Here is a 14,061-nt window from a genome sequence, read left to right on the forward strand (position 1 = left end):
TCTTCTGCACAGTCTGACATTCCTGCAGCCTGGAGCTGATCTACTGGTTTCGTCTGACAAGGGGAGAACTGTCTCCCCGACTGAGCCTGGTTTCTCACCGGGTTTTTTCTCCATCTTTTCACCGATCGAGTTTTGGTTTCTTGCCTCTGTCGCCTCTGGCAGGCGGAGCTTGGGACACTTCATGTACAGAGATATCGTTGACTTGATTGCAAATTATTGCACAGATACTATTTAAAACTGAACTTAGCTGAATGATGTCATCAAAGAGTTCAATAACGAAATGCCTTTAACTGTCATTTTGCTTTTTGACGCACTGTGTTCCTAATTAATGTTGTTCAGTTGCATTGACGCAATACTTTTTGTTTAAAGCGCAATTTAAAAAAAAACAAAAAAAAAGAGTCCAAACAATGACCCCTGCTACGGGTAGTGTTCCAAGTGTTATGCGACTTCAGCTAATGATGGGTCCATCAGAAATTTTACGGTGCTAGGGCTGGGTCTGCGTCAGAAGAAGCCATGCATTGTTTAGTTATGTCAGTGCAGTGCCGTCGGTTGGGGGAGAAACGGCAGCATGCACGGCTCCTCGTTAGTATAGTGGACAGTATCTCCGCCTGTCACGCGGAAGACCGGGGTTCGATTCCCCGACGGGGAGAGCTGGTTCTTTTCGTCTTCCGAACGATCCATCCAAAATTTTTGGTTGGAGTCGCAGGTCACAGAAGGAGTTCTGCTTCGACGTCAGCCCGAGCCAAAGGACATGCGTTGGCCGGGAATCGAACCCGGGTCAACTGCTTGGAAGGCAGCTATGCTCACCACTATACCACCAATGCAGGTGGAAGTCAGCAGCTTTATTGACGCACTGTGTTCCTAATTAATGTTGTTCAGTTGCATTGACACAATACTTTTTGTTTAAAGCGCAATTAAAAAAAAAAAAAAAAAAAAGAGTCCAAACAATGACCCCTGCTACGGGTAGTGTTGCAAGTGTTATGCGACTTCAGCTAATGATGGGTCCATCCGATATTATTCCATCCAAAAGTTTTGGGTGGAGGCACAGGTCACAGAGGGAGTTCTGCTTCGACGTCAGCCCGAGCCAAAGGACATGCGTTGGCCGGGAATCGAACCCGGGTCAACTGCTTGGAAGGCAGCTATGCTCACCACTATACCACCAACGCAGCAGGCATTCAGCAACTTGCGCCGTCAGTAAGAAGACTCGAAGTGCACGAGTCGCCGATAGGGCTAGAGGAGCAGATGAGATCTTTGTTCAGACCCGTCACTAAAGAGAGCCTTCAAGAATTTGCATCCCGTCACGTACAAGAAAACGCTGCCTTCCCATCCGGCTAAATAAACACGAAGTGGTCAAACGCAGAGAGTGCCCATTCAGACGATGACCAGTGGCAAGCCCTCTCGCAGCATGCTGGCGGACGGTCAAACTGATTCTGCTCTTGACATTTCGATGTAGCTCTGCAGTGAGCAGAGCACCCAAAAATACAGGTCACTCACAAAAGTTCCCCTCCACGGAAATCTTTAGTAAAAGGCGAAAGATTTATGCGACAATGAAGAGAAACTCGAGCTGTGTCTCCAAAGGCTCGGGCCTGTGCGCTGCCTCTGTTAAACTACTACGCTCGCCAAGGGTCATCAAGGGTGACAACGCCTGCCCACATGTGTTTCGTCAGCACCCCCCCCCCCCCACTCCAAAACGGAGGAGTAAAACTCAAAAAAGTCCCCTCGGCCCACCAATAACCAAAAGCCCAATCAAGGCAATCTCTTTCTCATGCCTCTATCTGAAAAGTTGGATAAAATCTTATATGAAAAAAAAAGTATTTTAAAGAAATCCCTTATTCCGAGGTCACCGTAGCCACCAGATCCAGTCTGTAACCGCTTCAGTCACCCGGATTCAGTCCGTATCCAGAGAAGATGGTGGATCAACACCTAGAAAGGACCTCTATGGCCCAGAAACACAGCGGAGACCGTGACAACTAGATGAGCCGCAGATACAAATCCCCTGTAAAGACCACCTGGACAAGACCACAGGAAACAGATGATTCTTCTGCACAGTCTGACATTCCTGCAGCCTGGAGCTGATCTACTGGTTTCGTCTGACAAGGGGAGAACTGTCTCCCCGACTGAGCCTGGTTTCTCACCGGGTTTTTTCTCCATCTTTTCACCGATCGAGTTTTGGTTTCTTGCCTCTGTCGCCTCTGGCAGGCGGAGCTTGGGACACTTCATGTACAGAGATATCGTTGACTTGATTGCAAATTATTGCACAGATACTATTTAAAACTGAACTTAGCTGAATGATGTCATCAAAGAGTTCAATAACGAAATATCTTTAACTGTCATTTTGCTTTTTGACGCACTGTGTTCCTAATTAATGTTGTTCAGTTGCATTGACGCAATACTTTTTGTTTAAAGCGCAATTAAAAAAAAAAAAAAAAAAAAGAGTCCAAACAATGACCCCTGCTACGGGTAGTGTTCCAAGTGTTATGCGACTTCAGCTAATGATGGGTCCATCAGAAATTTTACGGTGCTAGGGCTGGGTCTGCGTCAGAAGAAGCCATGCATTGTTTAGTTATGTCAGTGCAGTGCCGTCGGTTGGGGGAGAAACGGCAGCATGCACGGCTCCTCGTTAGTATAGTGGACAGTATCTCCGCCTGTCACGCGGAAGACCGGGGTTCGATTCCCCGACGGGGAGAGCTGGTTCTTTTCGTCTTCCGAACGATCCATCCAAAATTTTTGGTTGGAGTCGCAGGTCACAGAAGGAGTTCTGCTTCGACGTCAGCCCGAGCCAAAGGACATGCGTTGGCCGGGAATCGAACCCGGGTCAACTGCTTGGAAGGCAGCTATGCTCACCACTATACCACCAACGCAGGTGGAAGTCAGCAGCTTTATTGACGCACTGTGTTCCTAATTAATGTTGTTCAGTTGCATTGACACAATACTTTTTGTTTAAAGCGCAATTTAAAAAAAAAAAAAAAAAAAAGAGTCCAAACAATGACCCCTGCTACGGGTAGTGTTGCAAGTGTTATGCGACTTCAGCTAATGATGGGTCCATCCGATATTATTCCATCCAAAAGATTTGGGTGGAGGCACAGGTCACAGAGGGAGTTCTGCTTCGACGTCAGCCCGAGCCAAAGGACATGCGTTGGCCGGGAATCGAACCCGGGTCAACTGCTTGGAAGGCAGCTATGCTCACCACTATACCACCAACGCAGCAGGCATTCAGCAACTTGCGCCGTCAGTAAGAAGACTCGAAGTGCACGAGTCGTCGATAGGGCTAGAGGAGCAGATGAGATCTTTGTTCAGACCCGTCACTAAAGAGAGCCTTCAAGAATTTGCATCCCGTCACGTACAAGAAAACGCTGCCTTCCCATCAGGCTAAATAAACACGAAGTGGTCAAACGCAGAGAGTGCCCATTCAGACGATGACCAGTGGCAAGCCCTCTCGCAGCATGCTGGCGGACGGTCAAACTGATTCTGCTCTTGACATTTCGATGTAGCTCTGCAGTGAGCAGAGAGCCCAAAAATACAGGTCACTCACAAAAGTTCCCCTCCACGGAAATCTTTAGTAAAAGGCGAAAGATTTATGCGACAATGAAGAGAAACTCGAGCTGTGTCTCCAAACGCTCGGGCCTGTGCGCTGCCTCTGTTAAACTACTACGCTCGCCAAGGGTCATCAAGGGTGACAACGCCTGCCCACATGTGTTTCGTCAGCACCCCCCCCCCCCCCCCACTCCAAAACGGAGGAGTAAAACTCAAAAAAGTCCCCTCGGCCCACCAATAACCAAAAGCCCAATCAAGGCAATCTCTTTCTCATGCCTCTATCTGAAAAGTTGGATAAAATCTTATATGAAAAAAAAAGTATTTTAAAGAAATCCCTTATTCCGAGGTCACCGTAGCCACCAGATCCAGTCTGTAACCGCTTCAGTCACCCGGATCCAGTCCGTATCCAGAGAAGATGGTGGATCAACACCTAGAAAGGACCTCTATGGCCCAGAAACACAGCGGAGACCGTGACAACTAGATGAGCCGCAGATACAAATCCCCTGTAAAGACCACCTGGACAAGACCACAGGAAACAGATGATTCTTCTGCACAGTCTGACATTCCTGCAGCCTGGAGCTGATCTACTGGTTTCGTCTGACAAGGGGAGAACTGTCTCCCCGACTGAGCCTGGTTTCTCACCGGGTTTTTTCTCCATCTTTTCACCGATCGAGTTTTGGTTTCTTGCCTCTGTCGCCTCTGGCAGGCGGAGCTTGGGACACTTCATGTACAGAGATATCGTTGACTTGATTGCAAATTATTGCACAGATACTATTTAAAACTGAACTTAGCTGAATGATGTCATCAAAGAGTTCAATAACGAAATGCCTTTAACTGTCATTTTGCTTTTTGACGCACTGTGTTCCTAATTAATGTTGTTCAGTTGCATTGACGCAATACTTTTTGTTTAAAGCGCAATTTAAAAAAAAAAAAAAAAAAAAAGAGTGCAAACAATGACCCCTGCTACGGGTAGTGTTCCAAGTGTTATGCGACTTCAGCTAATGATGGGTCCATCAGAAATTTTACGGTGCTAGGGCTGGGTCTGCGTCAGAAGAAGCCATGCATTGTTTAGTTATGTCAGTGCAGTGCCGTCGGTTGGGGGAGAAACGGCAGCATGCACGGCTCCTCGTTAGTATAGTGGACAGTATCTCCGCCTGTCACGCGGAAGACCGGGGTTCGATTCCCCGACGGGGAGAGCTGGCTCTTTGCGTCTTCCGAACGATCCATCCAAAATTTTTGGTTGGAGTCGCAGGTCACAGAAGGAGTTCTGCTTCGACGTCAGCCCGAGCCAAAGGACATGCGTTGGCCGGGAATCGAACCCGGGTCAACTGCTTGGAAGGCAGCTATGCTCACCACTATACCACCAACGCAGGTGGAAGTCAGCAGCTTTATTGACGCACTGTGTTCCTAATTAATGTTGTTCAGTTGCATTGACACAATACTTTTTGTTTAAAGCGCAATTTAAAAAAAAAAAAAAAAAAAAGAGTCCAAACAATGACCCCTGCTACGGGTAGTGTTGCAAGTGTTATGCGACTTCAGCTAATGATGGGTCCATCCGATATTATTCCATCCAAAAGATTTGGGTGGAGGCACAGGTCACAGAGGGAGTTCTGCTTCGACGTCAGCCCGAGCCAAAGGACATGCGTTGGCCGGGAATCGAACCCGGGTCAACTGCTTGGAAGGCAGCTATGCTCACCACTATACCACCAACGCAGCAGGCATTCAGCAACTTGCGCCGTCAGTAAGAAGACTCGAAGTGCACGAGTCGTCGATAGGGCTAGAGGAGCAGATGAGATCTTTGTTCAGACCCGTCACTAAAGAGAGCCTTCAAGAATTTGCATCCCGTCACGTACAAGAAAACGCTGCCTTCCCATCAGGCTAAATAAACACGAAGTGGTCAAACGCAGAGAGTGCCCATTCAGACGATGACCAGTGGCAAGCCCTCTCGCAGCATGCTGGCGGACGGTCAAACTGATTCTGCTCTTGACATTTCGATGTAGCTCTGCAGTGAGCAGAGAGCCCAAAAATACAGGTCACTCACAAAAGTTCCCCTCCACGGAAATCTTTAGTAAAAGGCGAAAGATTTATGCGACAATGAAGAGAAACTCGAGCTGTGTCTCCAAACGCTCGGGCCTGTGCGCTGCCTCTGTTAAACTACTACGCTCGCCAAGGGTCATCAAGGGTGACAACGCCTGCCCACATGTGTTTCGTCAGCACCCCCCCCCCCCCCCCACTCCAAAACGGAGGAGTAAAACTCAAAAAAGTCCCCTCGGCCCACCAATAACCAAAAGCCCAATCAAGGCAATCTCTTTCTCATGCCTCTATCTGAAAAGTTGGATAAAATCTTATATGAAAAAAAAAGTATTTTAAAGAAATCCCTTATTCCGAGGTCACCGTAGCCACCAGATCCAGTCTGTAACCGCTTCAGTCACCCGGATCCAGTCCGTATCCAGAGAAGATGGTGGATCAACACCTAGAAAGGACCTCTATGGCCCAGAAACACAGCGGAGACCGTGACAACTAGATGAGCCGCAGATACAAATCCCCTGTAAAGACCACCTGGACAAGACCACAGGAAACAGATGATTCTTCTGCACAGTCTGACATTCCTGCAGCCTGGAGCTGATCTACTGGTTTCGTCTGACAAGGGGAGAACTGTCTCCCCGACTGAGCCTGGTTTCTCACCGGGTTTTTTCTCCATCTTTTCACCGATCGAGTTTTGGTTTCTTGCCTCTGTCGCCTCTGGCAGGCGGAGCTTGGGACACTTCATGTACAGAGATATCGTTGACTTGATTGCAAATTATTGCACAGATACTATTTAAAACTGAACTTAGCTGAATGATGTCATCAAAGAGTTCAATAACGAAATGCCTTTAACTGTCATTTTGCTTTTTGACGCACTGTGTTCCTAATTAATGTTGTTCAGTTGCATTGACGCAATACTTTTTGTTTAAAGCGCAATTTAAAAAAAAAAAAAAAAAAAAAGAGTCCAAACAATGACCCCTGCTACGGGTAGTGTTCCAAGTGTTATGCGACTTCAGCTAATGATGGGTCCATCAGAAATTTTACGGTGCTAGGGCTGGGTCTGCGTCAGAAGAAGCCATGCATTGTTTAGTTATGTCAGTGCAGTGCCGTCGGTTGGGGGAGAAACGGCAGCATGCACGGCTCCTCGTTAGTATAGTGGACAGTATCTCCGCCTGTCACGCGGAAGACCGGGGTTCGATTCCCCGACGGGGAGAGCTGGCTCTTTGCGTCTTCCGAACGATCCATCCAAAATTTTTGGTTGGAGTCGCAGGTCACAGAAGGAGTTCTGCTTCGACGTCAGCCCGAGCCAAAGGACATGCGTTGGCCGGGAATCGAACCCGGGTCAACTGCTTGGAAGGCAGCTATGCTCACCACTATACCACCAACGCAGGTGGAAGTCAGCAGCTTTATTGACGCACTGTGTTCCTAATTAATGTTGTTCAGTTGCATTGACACAATACTTTTTGTTTAAAGCGCAATTCAAAAAAAAAAAAAAAAAAAAGAGTCCAAACAATGACCCCTGCTACGGGTAGTGTTGCAAGTGTTATGCGACTTCAGCTAATGATGGGTCCATCCGATATTATTCCATCCAAAAGTTTTGGGTGGAGGCACAGGTCACAGAGGGAGTTCTGCTTCGACGTCAGCCCGAGCCAAAGGACATGCGTTGGCCGGGAATCGAACCCGGGTCAACTGCTTGGAAGGCAGCTATGCTCACCACTATACCACCAACGCAGCAGGCATTCAGCAACTTGCGCCGTCAGTAAGAAGACTCGAAGTGCACGAGTCGCCGATAGGGCTAGAGGAGCAGATGAGATCTTTGTTCAGACCCGTCACTAAAGAGAGCCTTCAAGAATTTGCATCCCGTCACGTACAAGAAAACGCTGCCTTCCCATCCGGCTAAATAAACACGAAGTGGTCAAACGCAGAGAGTGCCCATTCAGACGATGACCAGTGGCAAGCCCTCTCGCAGCATGCTGGCGGACGGTCAAACTGATTCTGCTCTTGACATTTCGATGTAGCTCTGCAGTGAGCAGAGCACCCAAAAATACAGGTCACTCGCAAAAGTTCCCCTCCACGGAAATCTTTAGTAAAAGGCGAAAGATTTATGCGACAATGAAGAGAAACTCGAGCTGTGTCTGCAAACGCTCGGGCCTGTGCGCTGCCTCTGTTAAACTACTACGCTCGCCAAGGGTCATCAAGGGTGACAACGCCTGCCCACATGTGTTTCGTCAGCACCCCCCCCCCACTCCAAAACGGAGGAGTAAAACTCAAAAAAGTCCCCTCGGCCCACCAATAACCAAAAGCCCAATCAAGGCAATCTCTTTCTCATGCCTCTATCTGAAAAGTTGGATAAAATCTTATATGAAAAAAAAAGTATTTTAAAGAAATCCCTTATTCCGAGGTCACCGTAGCCACCAGATCCAGTCTGTAACCGCTTCAGTCACCCGGATCCAGTCCGTATCCAGAGAAGATGGTGGATCAACACCTAGAAAGGACCTCTATGGCCCAGAAACACAGCGGAGACCGTGACAACTAGATGAGCCGCAGATACAAATCCCCTGTAAAGACCACCTGGACAAGACCACAGGAAACAGATGATTCTTCTGCACAGTCTGACATTCCTGCAGCCTGGAGCTGATCTACTGGTTTCGTCTGACAAGGGGAGAACTGTCTCCCCGACTGAGCCTGGTTTCTCACCGGGTTTTTTCTCCATCTTTTCACCGATCGAGTTTTGGTTTCTTGCCTCTGTCGCCTCTGGCAGGCGGAGCTTGGGACACTTCATGTACAGAGATATCGTTGACTTGATTGCAAATTATTGCACAGATACTATTTAAAACTGAACTTAGCTGAATGATGTCATCAAAGAGTTCAATAACGAAATGCCTTTAACTGTCATTTTGCTTTTTGACGCACTGTGTTCCTAATTAATGTTGTTCAGTTGCATTGACGCAATACTTTTTGTTTAAAGCGCAATTTAAAAAAAAAAAAAAAAAAAAGAGTCCAAACAATGACCCCTGCTACGGGTAGTGTTCCAAGTGTTAAGCGACTTCAGCTAATGATGGGTCCATCAGAAATTTTACGGTGCTAGGGCTGGGTCTGCGTCAGAAGAAGCCATGCATTGTTTAGTTATGTCAGTGCAGTGCCGTCGGTTGGGGGAGAAACGGCAGCATGCACGGCTCCTCGTTAGTATAGTGGACAGTATCTCCGCCTGTCACGCAGAAGACCGGGGTTCGATTCCCCGACGGGGAGAGCTGGTTCTTTTCGTCTTCCGAACGATCCATCCAAAATTTTTGGTTGGAGTCGCAGGTCACAGAAGGAGTTCTGCTTCGACGTCAGCCCGAGCCAAAGGACATGTGTTGGCCGGGAATCGAACCCGGGTCAACTGCTTGGAAGGCAGCTATGCTCACCACTATACCACCAACGCAGGTGGAAGTCAGCAGCTTTATTGACGCACTGTGTTCCTAATTAATGTTGTTCAGTTGCATTGACACAATACTTTTTGTTTAAAGCGCAATTTAAAAAAAAAAAAAAAAAAAAAGAGTCCAAACAATGACCCCTGCTACGGGTAGTGTTGCAAGTGTTATGCGACTTCAGCTAATGATGGGTCCATCCGATATTATTCCATCCAAAAGTTTTGGGTGGAGGCACAGGTCACAGAGGGAGTTCTGCTTCGACGTCAGCCCGAGCCAAAGGACATGCGTTGGCCGGGAATCGAACCCGGGTCAACTGCTTGGAAGGCAGCTATGCTCACCACTATACCACCAACGCAGCAGGCATTCAGCAACTTGTGCCGTCAGTAAGAAGACTCGAAGTGCACGAGTCGCCGATAGGGCTAGAGGAGCAGATGAGATCTTTGTTCAGACCCGTCACTAAAGAGAGCCTTCAAGAATTTGCATCCCGTCAAGTACAAGAAAACGCTGCCTTCCCATCCGGCTAAATAAACACGAAGTGGTCAAACGCAGAGAGTGCCCATTCAGACGATGACCAGTGGCAAGCCCTCTCGCAGCATGCTGGCGGACGGTCAAACTGATTCTGCTCTTGACATTTCGATGTAGCTCTGCAGTGAGCAGGGCACTCAAAAATACAGGTCACTCACAAAAGTTCCCCTCCACGGAAATCTTTAGTAAAAGGCGAAAGATTTATGCGACAATGAAGAGAAACTCGAGCTGTGTCTGCAAACGCTCGGGCCTGTGCGCTGCCTCTGTTAAACTACTATGCTCGCCAAGGGTCATCAAGGGTGACAACGCCTGCCCACATGTGTTTCGTCAGCACCCCCCCCCCACTCCAAAACAGAGGAGTAAAACTCAAAAAAGTCCCCTCGGCCCACCAATAACCAAAAGCCCAATCAAGGCAATCTCTTTCTCATGCCTCTATCTGAAAAGTTGGATAAAATCTTATATGAAAAAAAAAAAGTCTTTTAAAGAAATCCCTTATTCCGAGGTCACCGTAGCCACCAGATCCAGTCTGTATCCCCTTCAGTCACCCGGATCCAGTCCGTATCCAGAGAAGATGGTGGATCAACATCTAGAAAGGACCTCTATGGCCCAGAAACACAGCGGAGACCGTGACAACTAGATGAGCCGCAGATACAAATCCCCTGTAAAGACCACCTGGACAAGACCACAGGAAACAGATGATTCTTCTGCACAGTCTGACATTCCTGCAGCCTGGAGCTGATCTACTGGTTTCGTCTGACAAGGGGAGAACTGTCTCCCCGACTGAGCCTGGTTTCTCACCGGGTTTTTTCTCCATCTTTTCACCGATCGAGTTTTGGTTTCTTGCCTCTGTCGCCTCTGGCAGGCGGAGCTTGGGACACTTCATGTACAGAGATATCGTTGACTTGATTGCAAATTATTGCACAGATACTATTTAAAACTGAACTTAGCTGAATGATGTCATCAAAGAGTTCAATAACGAAATGCCTTTAACTGTCATTTTGCTTTTTGACGCACTGTGTTCCTAATTAATGTTGTTCAGTTGCATTGACGCAATACTTTTTGTTTAAAGCGCAATTTAAAAAAAAAAAAAAAAAAAAGAGTCCAAACAATGACCCCTGCTACGGGTAGTGTTCCAAGTGTTATGCGACTTCAGCTAATGATGGGTCCATCAGAAATTTTACGGTGCTAGGGCTGGGTCTGCGTCAGAAGAAGCCATGCATTGTTTAGTTATGTCAGTGCAGTGCCGTCGGTTGGGGGAGAAACGGCAGCATGCACGGCTCCTCGTTAGTATAGTGGACAGTATCTCCGCCTGTCACGTGGAAGACCGGCGTTCGATTCCCCGACGGGGAGAGCTGGTTCTTTTCGTCTTCCGAACGATCCATCCAAAATTTTTGGTTGGAGTCGCAGGTCACAGAAGGAGTTCTGCTTCGACGTCAGCCCGAGCCAAAGGACATGCGTTGGCCGGGAATCGAACCCGGGTCAACTGCTTGGAAGGCAGCTATGCTCACCACTATACCACCAACGCAGGTGGAAGTCAGCAGCTTTATTGACGCACTGTGTTCCTAATTAATGTTGTTCAGTTGCATTGACACAATACTTTTTGTTTAAAGCGCAATTTAAAAAAAAAAAAAAAAAAAAAGAGTCCAAACAATGACCCCTGCTACGGGTAGTGTTGCAAGTGTTATGCGACTTCAGCTAATGATGGGTCCATCCGATATTATTCCATCCAAAAGTTTTGGGTGGAGGCACAGGTCACAGAGGGAGTTCTGCTTCGACGTCAGCCCGAGCCAAAAGGACATGCGTTGGCCGGGAATCGAACCCGGGTCAACTGCTTGGAAGGCAGCTATGCTCACCACTATACCACCAACGCAGCTGGCATTCAGCAACTTGCGCCGTCAGTAAGAAGACTCGAAGTGCACGAGTCGCCGATAGGGCTAGAGGAGCAGATGAGATCTTTGTTCAGACCCGTCACTAAAGAGAGCCTTCAAGAATTTGCATCCCGTCACGTACAAGAAAACGCTGCCTTCCCATCAGGCTAAATAAACACGAAGTGGTCAAACGCAGAGAGTGCCCATTCAGACGATGACCAGTGGCAAGCCCTCTCGCAGCATGCTGGCGGACGGTCAAACTGATTCTGCTCTTGACATTTCGATGTAGCTCTGCAGTGAGCAGAGCACCCAAAAATACAGGTCACTCGCAAAAGTTCCCCTCCACGGAAATCTTTAGTAAAAGGCGAAAGATTTATGCGACAATGAAGAGAAACTCGAGCTGTGTCTGCAAACGCTCGGGCCTGTGCGCTGCCTCTGTTAAACTACTACGCTCGCCAAGGGTCATCAAGGGTGACAACGCCTGCCCACATGTGTTTCGTCAGCACCCCCCCCCCCCACTCCAAAACGGAGGAGTAAAACTCAAAAAAGTCCCCTCGGCCCACCAATAACCAAAAGCCCAATCAAGGCAATCTCTTTCTCATGCCTCTATCTGAAAAGTTGGATAAAATCTTATATGAAAAAAAAAAGTATTTTAAAGAAATCCCTTATTCCGAGGTCACCGTAGCCACCAGATCCAGTCTGTAACCGCTTCAGTCACCCGGATCCAGTCCGTATCCAGAGAAGATGGTGGATCAACACCTAGAAAGGACCTCTATGGCCCAGAAACACAGCGGAGACCGTGACAACTAGATGAGCCGCAGATACAAATCCCCTGTAAAGACCACCTGGACAAGACCACAGGAAACAGATGATTCTTCTGCACAGTCTGACATTCCTGCAGCCTGGAGCTGATCTACTGGTTTCGTCTGACAAGGGGAGAACTGTCTCCCCGACTGAGCCTGGTTTCTCACCGGGTTTTTTCTCCATCTTTTCACCGATCGAGTTTTGGTTTCTTGCCTCTGTCGCCTCTGGCAGGCGGAGCTTGGGACACTTCATGTACAGAGATATCGTTGACTTGATTGCAAATTATTGCACAGATACTATTTAAAACTGAACTTAGCTGAATGATGTCATCAAAGAGTTCAATAACGAAATGCCTTTAACTGTCATTTTGCTTTTTGACGCACTGTGTTCCTAATTAATGTTGTTCAGTTGCATTGACGCAATACTTTTTGTTTAAAGCGCAATTTAAAAAAAAAAAAAAAAAAGAGTCCAAACAATGACCCCTGCTACGGGTAGTGTTCCAAGTGTTATGCGACTTCAGCTAATGATGGGTCCATCAGAAATTTTACGGTGCTAGGGCTGGGTCTGCGTCAGAAGAAGCCATGCATTGTTTAGTTATGTCAGTGCAGTGCCGTCGGTTGGGGGAGAAACGGCAGCATGCACGCCTCCTCGTTAGTATAGTGGACAGTATCTCCGCCTGTCACGCGGAAGACCGGGGTTCGATTCCCCGACGGGGAGAGCTGGTTCTTTTCGTCTTCCGAACGATCCATCCAAAATTTTTGGTTGGAGTCGCAGGTCACAGAAGGAGTTCTGCTTCGACGTCAGCCCGAGCCAAAGGACATGCGTTGGCCGGGAATCGAACCCGGGTCAACTGCTTGGAAGGCAGCTATGCTCACCACTATACCACCAACGCAGGTGGAAGTCAGCAGCTTTATTGACGCACTGTGTTCCTAATTAATGTTGTTCAGTTGCATTGACACAATACTTTTTGTTTAAAGCGCAATTTAAAAAAAAAAAAAAAAAAAGAGTCCAAACAATGACCCCTGCTACGGGTAGTGTTGCAAGTGTTATGCGACTTCAGCTAATGATGGGTCCATCCGATATTATTCCATCCAAAAGTTTTGGGTGGAGGCACAGGTCACAGAGGGAGTTCTGCTTCGACGTCAGCCCGAGCCAAAGGACATGCGTTGGCCGGGAATCGAACCCGGGTCAACTGCTTGGAAGGCAGCTATGCTCACCACTATTCCACCAACGCAGCAGGCATTCAGCAACTTGCGCCGTCAGTAAGAAGACTCGAAGTGCACGAGTCGCCGATAGGGCTAGAGGAGCAGATGAGATCTTTGTTCAGACCCGTCACTAAAGAGAGCCTTCAAGAATTTGCATCCCGTCACGTACAAGAAAACGCTGCCTTCCCATCCGGCTAAATAAACACGAAGTGGTCAAACGCAGAGAGTGCCCATTCAGACGATGACCAGTGGCAAGCCCTCTCGCAGCATGCTGGCGGACGGTCAAACTGATTCTGCTCTTGACATTTCGATGTAGCTCTGCAGTGAGCAGAGCACCCAAAAATACAGGTCACTCACAAAAGTTCCCCTCCACGGAAATCTTTAGTAAAAGGCGAAAGATTTATGCGACAATGAAGAGAAACTCGAGCTGTGTCTCCAAAGGGTCGGGCCTGTGCGCTGCCTCTGTTAAACTACTACGCTCGCCAAGGGTCATCAAGGGTGACAACGCCTGCCCACATGTGTTTCGTCAGCACCCCCCCCCCCCACTCCAAAACGGAGGAGTAAAACTCAAAAAAGTCCCCTCGGCCCACCAATAACCAAAAGCCCAATCAAGGCAATCTCTTTCTCATGCCTCTATCTGAAAAGTTGGATAAAATCTTATATGAAAAAAAAAGTATTTTAAAGAAA

General features: G+C 47.9%; 7 non-coding genes across 7 annotated transcripts; all 7 read right to left on the reverse strand.

The window, feature by feature from the left end:
- Positions 1 to 1,451: 1,451 nt before the first annotated feature.
- LOC127980143 (U5 spliceosomal RNA) lies at positions 1,452 to 1,567 on the reverse strand. The gene has a single exon (XR_008159180.1). It is a non-coding gene; the product is annotated as a U5 spliceosomal RNA (small nuclear RNA).
- Positions 1,568 to 3,489: 1,922 nt separating this feature from the next.
- LOC127980970 (U5 spliceosomal RNA) lies at positions 3,490 to 3,605 on the reverse strand. The gene has a single exon (XR_008159966.1). It is a non-coding gene; the product is annotated as a U5 spliceosomal RNA (small nuclear RNA).
- Positions 3,606 to 5,532: 1,927 nt separating this feature from the next.
- LOC127980971 (U5 spliceosomal RNA) lies at positions 5,533 to 5,648 on the reverse strand. Its single transcript, XR_008159967.1, has one exon. It is a non-coding gene; the product is annotated as a U5 spliceosomal RNA (small nuclear RNA).
- A 1,927-nt stretch (positions 5,649 to 7,575) lies between these two features.
- On the reverse strand, positions 7,576 to 7,690 carry LOC127980333 (U5 spliceosomal RNA). Its single transcript, XR_008159363.1, has one exon. It is a non-coding gene; the product is annotated as a U5 spliceosomal RNA (small nuclear RNA).
- A 1,922-nt stretch (positions 7,691 to 9,612) lies between these two features.
- On the reverse strand, positions 9,613 to 9,728 carry LOC127981007 (U5 spliceosomal RNA). Its single transcript, XR_008160002.1, has one exon. It is a non-coding gene; the product is annotated as a U5 spliceosomal RNA (small nuclear RNA).
- A 1,924-nt stretch (positions 9,729 to 11,652) lies between these two features.
- On the reverse strand, positions 11,653 to 11,767 carry LOC127980334 (U5 spliceosomal RNA). Its single transcript, XR_008159364.1, has one exon. It is a non-coding gene; the product is annotated as a U5 spliceosomal RNA (small nuclear RNA).
- Positions 11,768 to 13,688: 1,921 nt separating this feature from the next.
- LOC127980144 (U5 spliceosomal RNA) lies at positions 13,689 to 13,804 on the reverse strand. Its single transcript, XR_008159181.1, has one exon. It is a non-coding gene; the product is annotated as a U5 spliceosomal RNA (small nuclear RNA).
- Between the last annotated feature and the right edge of the window lie 257 nt (positions 13,805 to 14,061).

This window comes from Carassius gibelio, chromosome B19 (assembly GCF_023724105.1).
Source record: "Carassius gibelio isolate Cgi1373 ecotype wild population from Czech Republic chromosome B19, carGib1.2-hapl.c, whole genome shotgun sequence".
NCBI lineage: Eukaryota > Metazoa > Chordata > Actinopteri > Cypriniformes > Cyprinidae > Carassius > Carassius gibelio.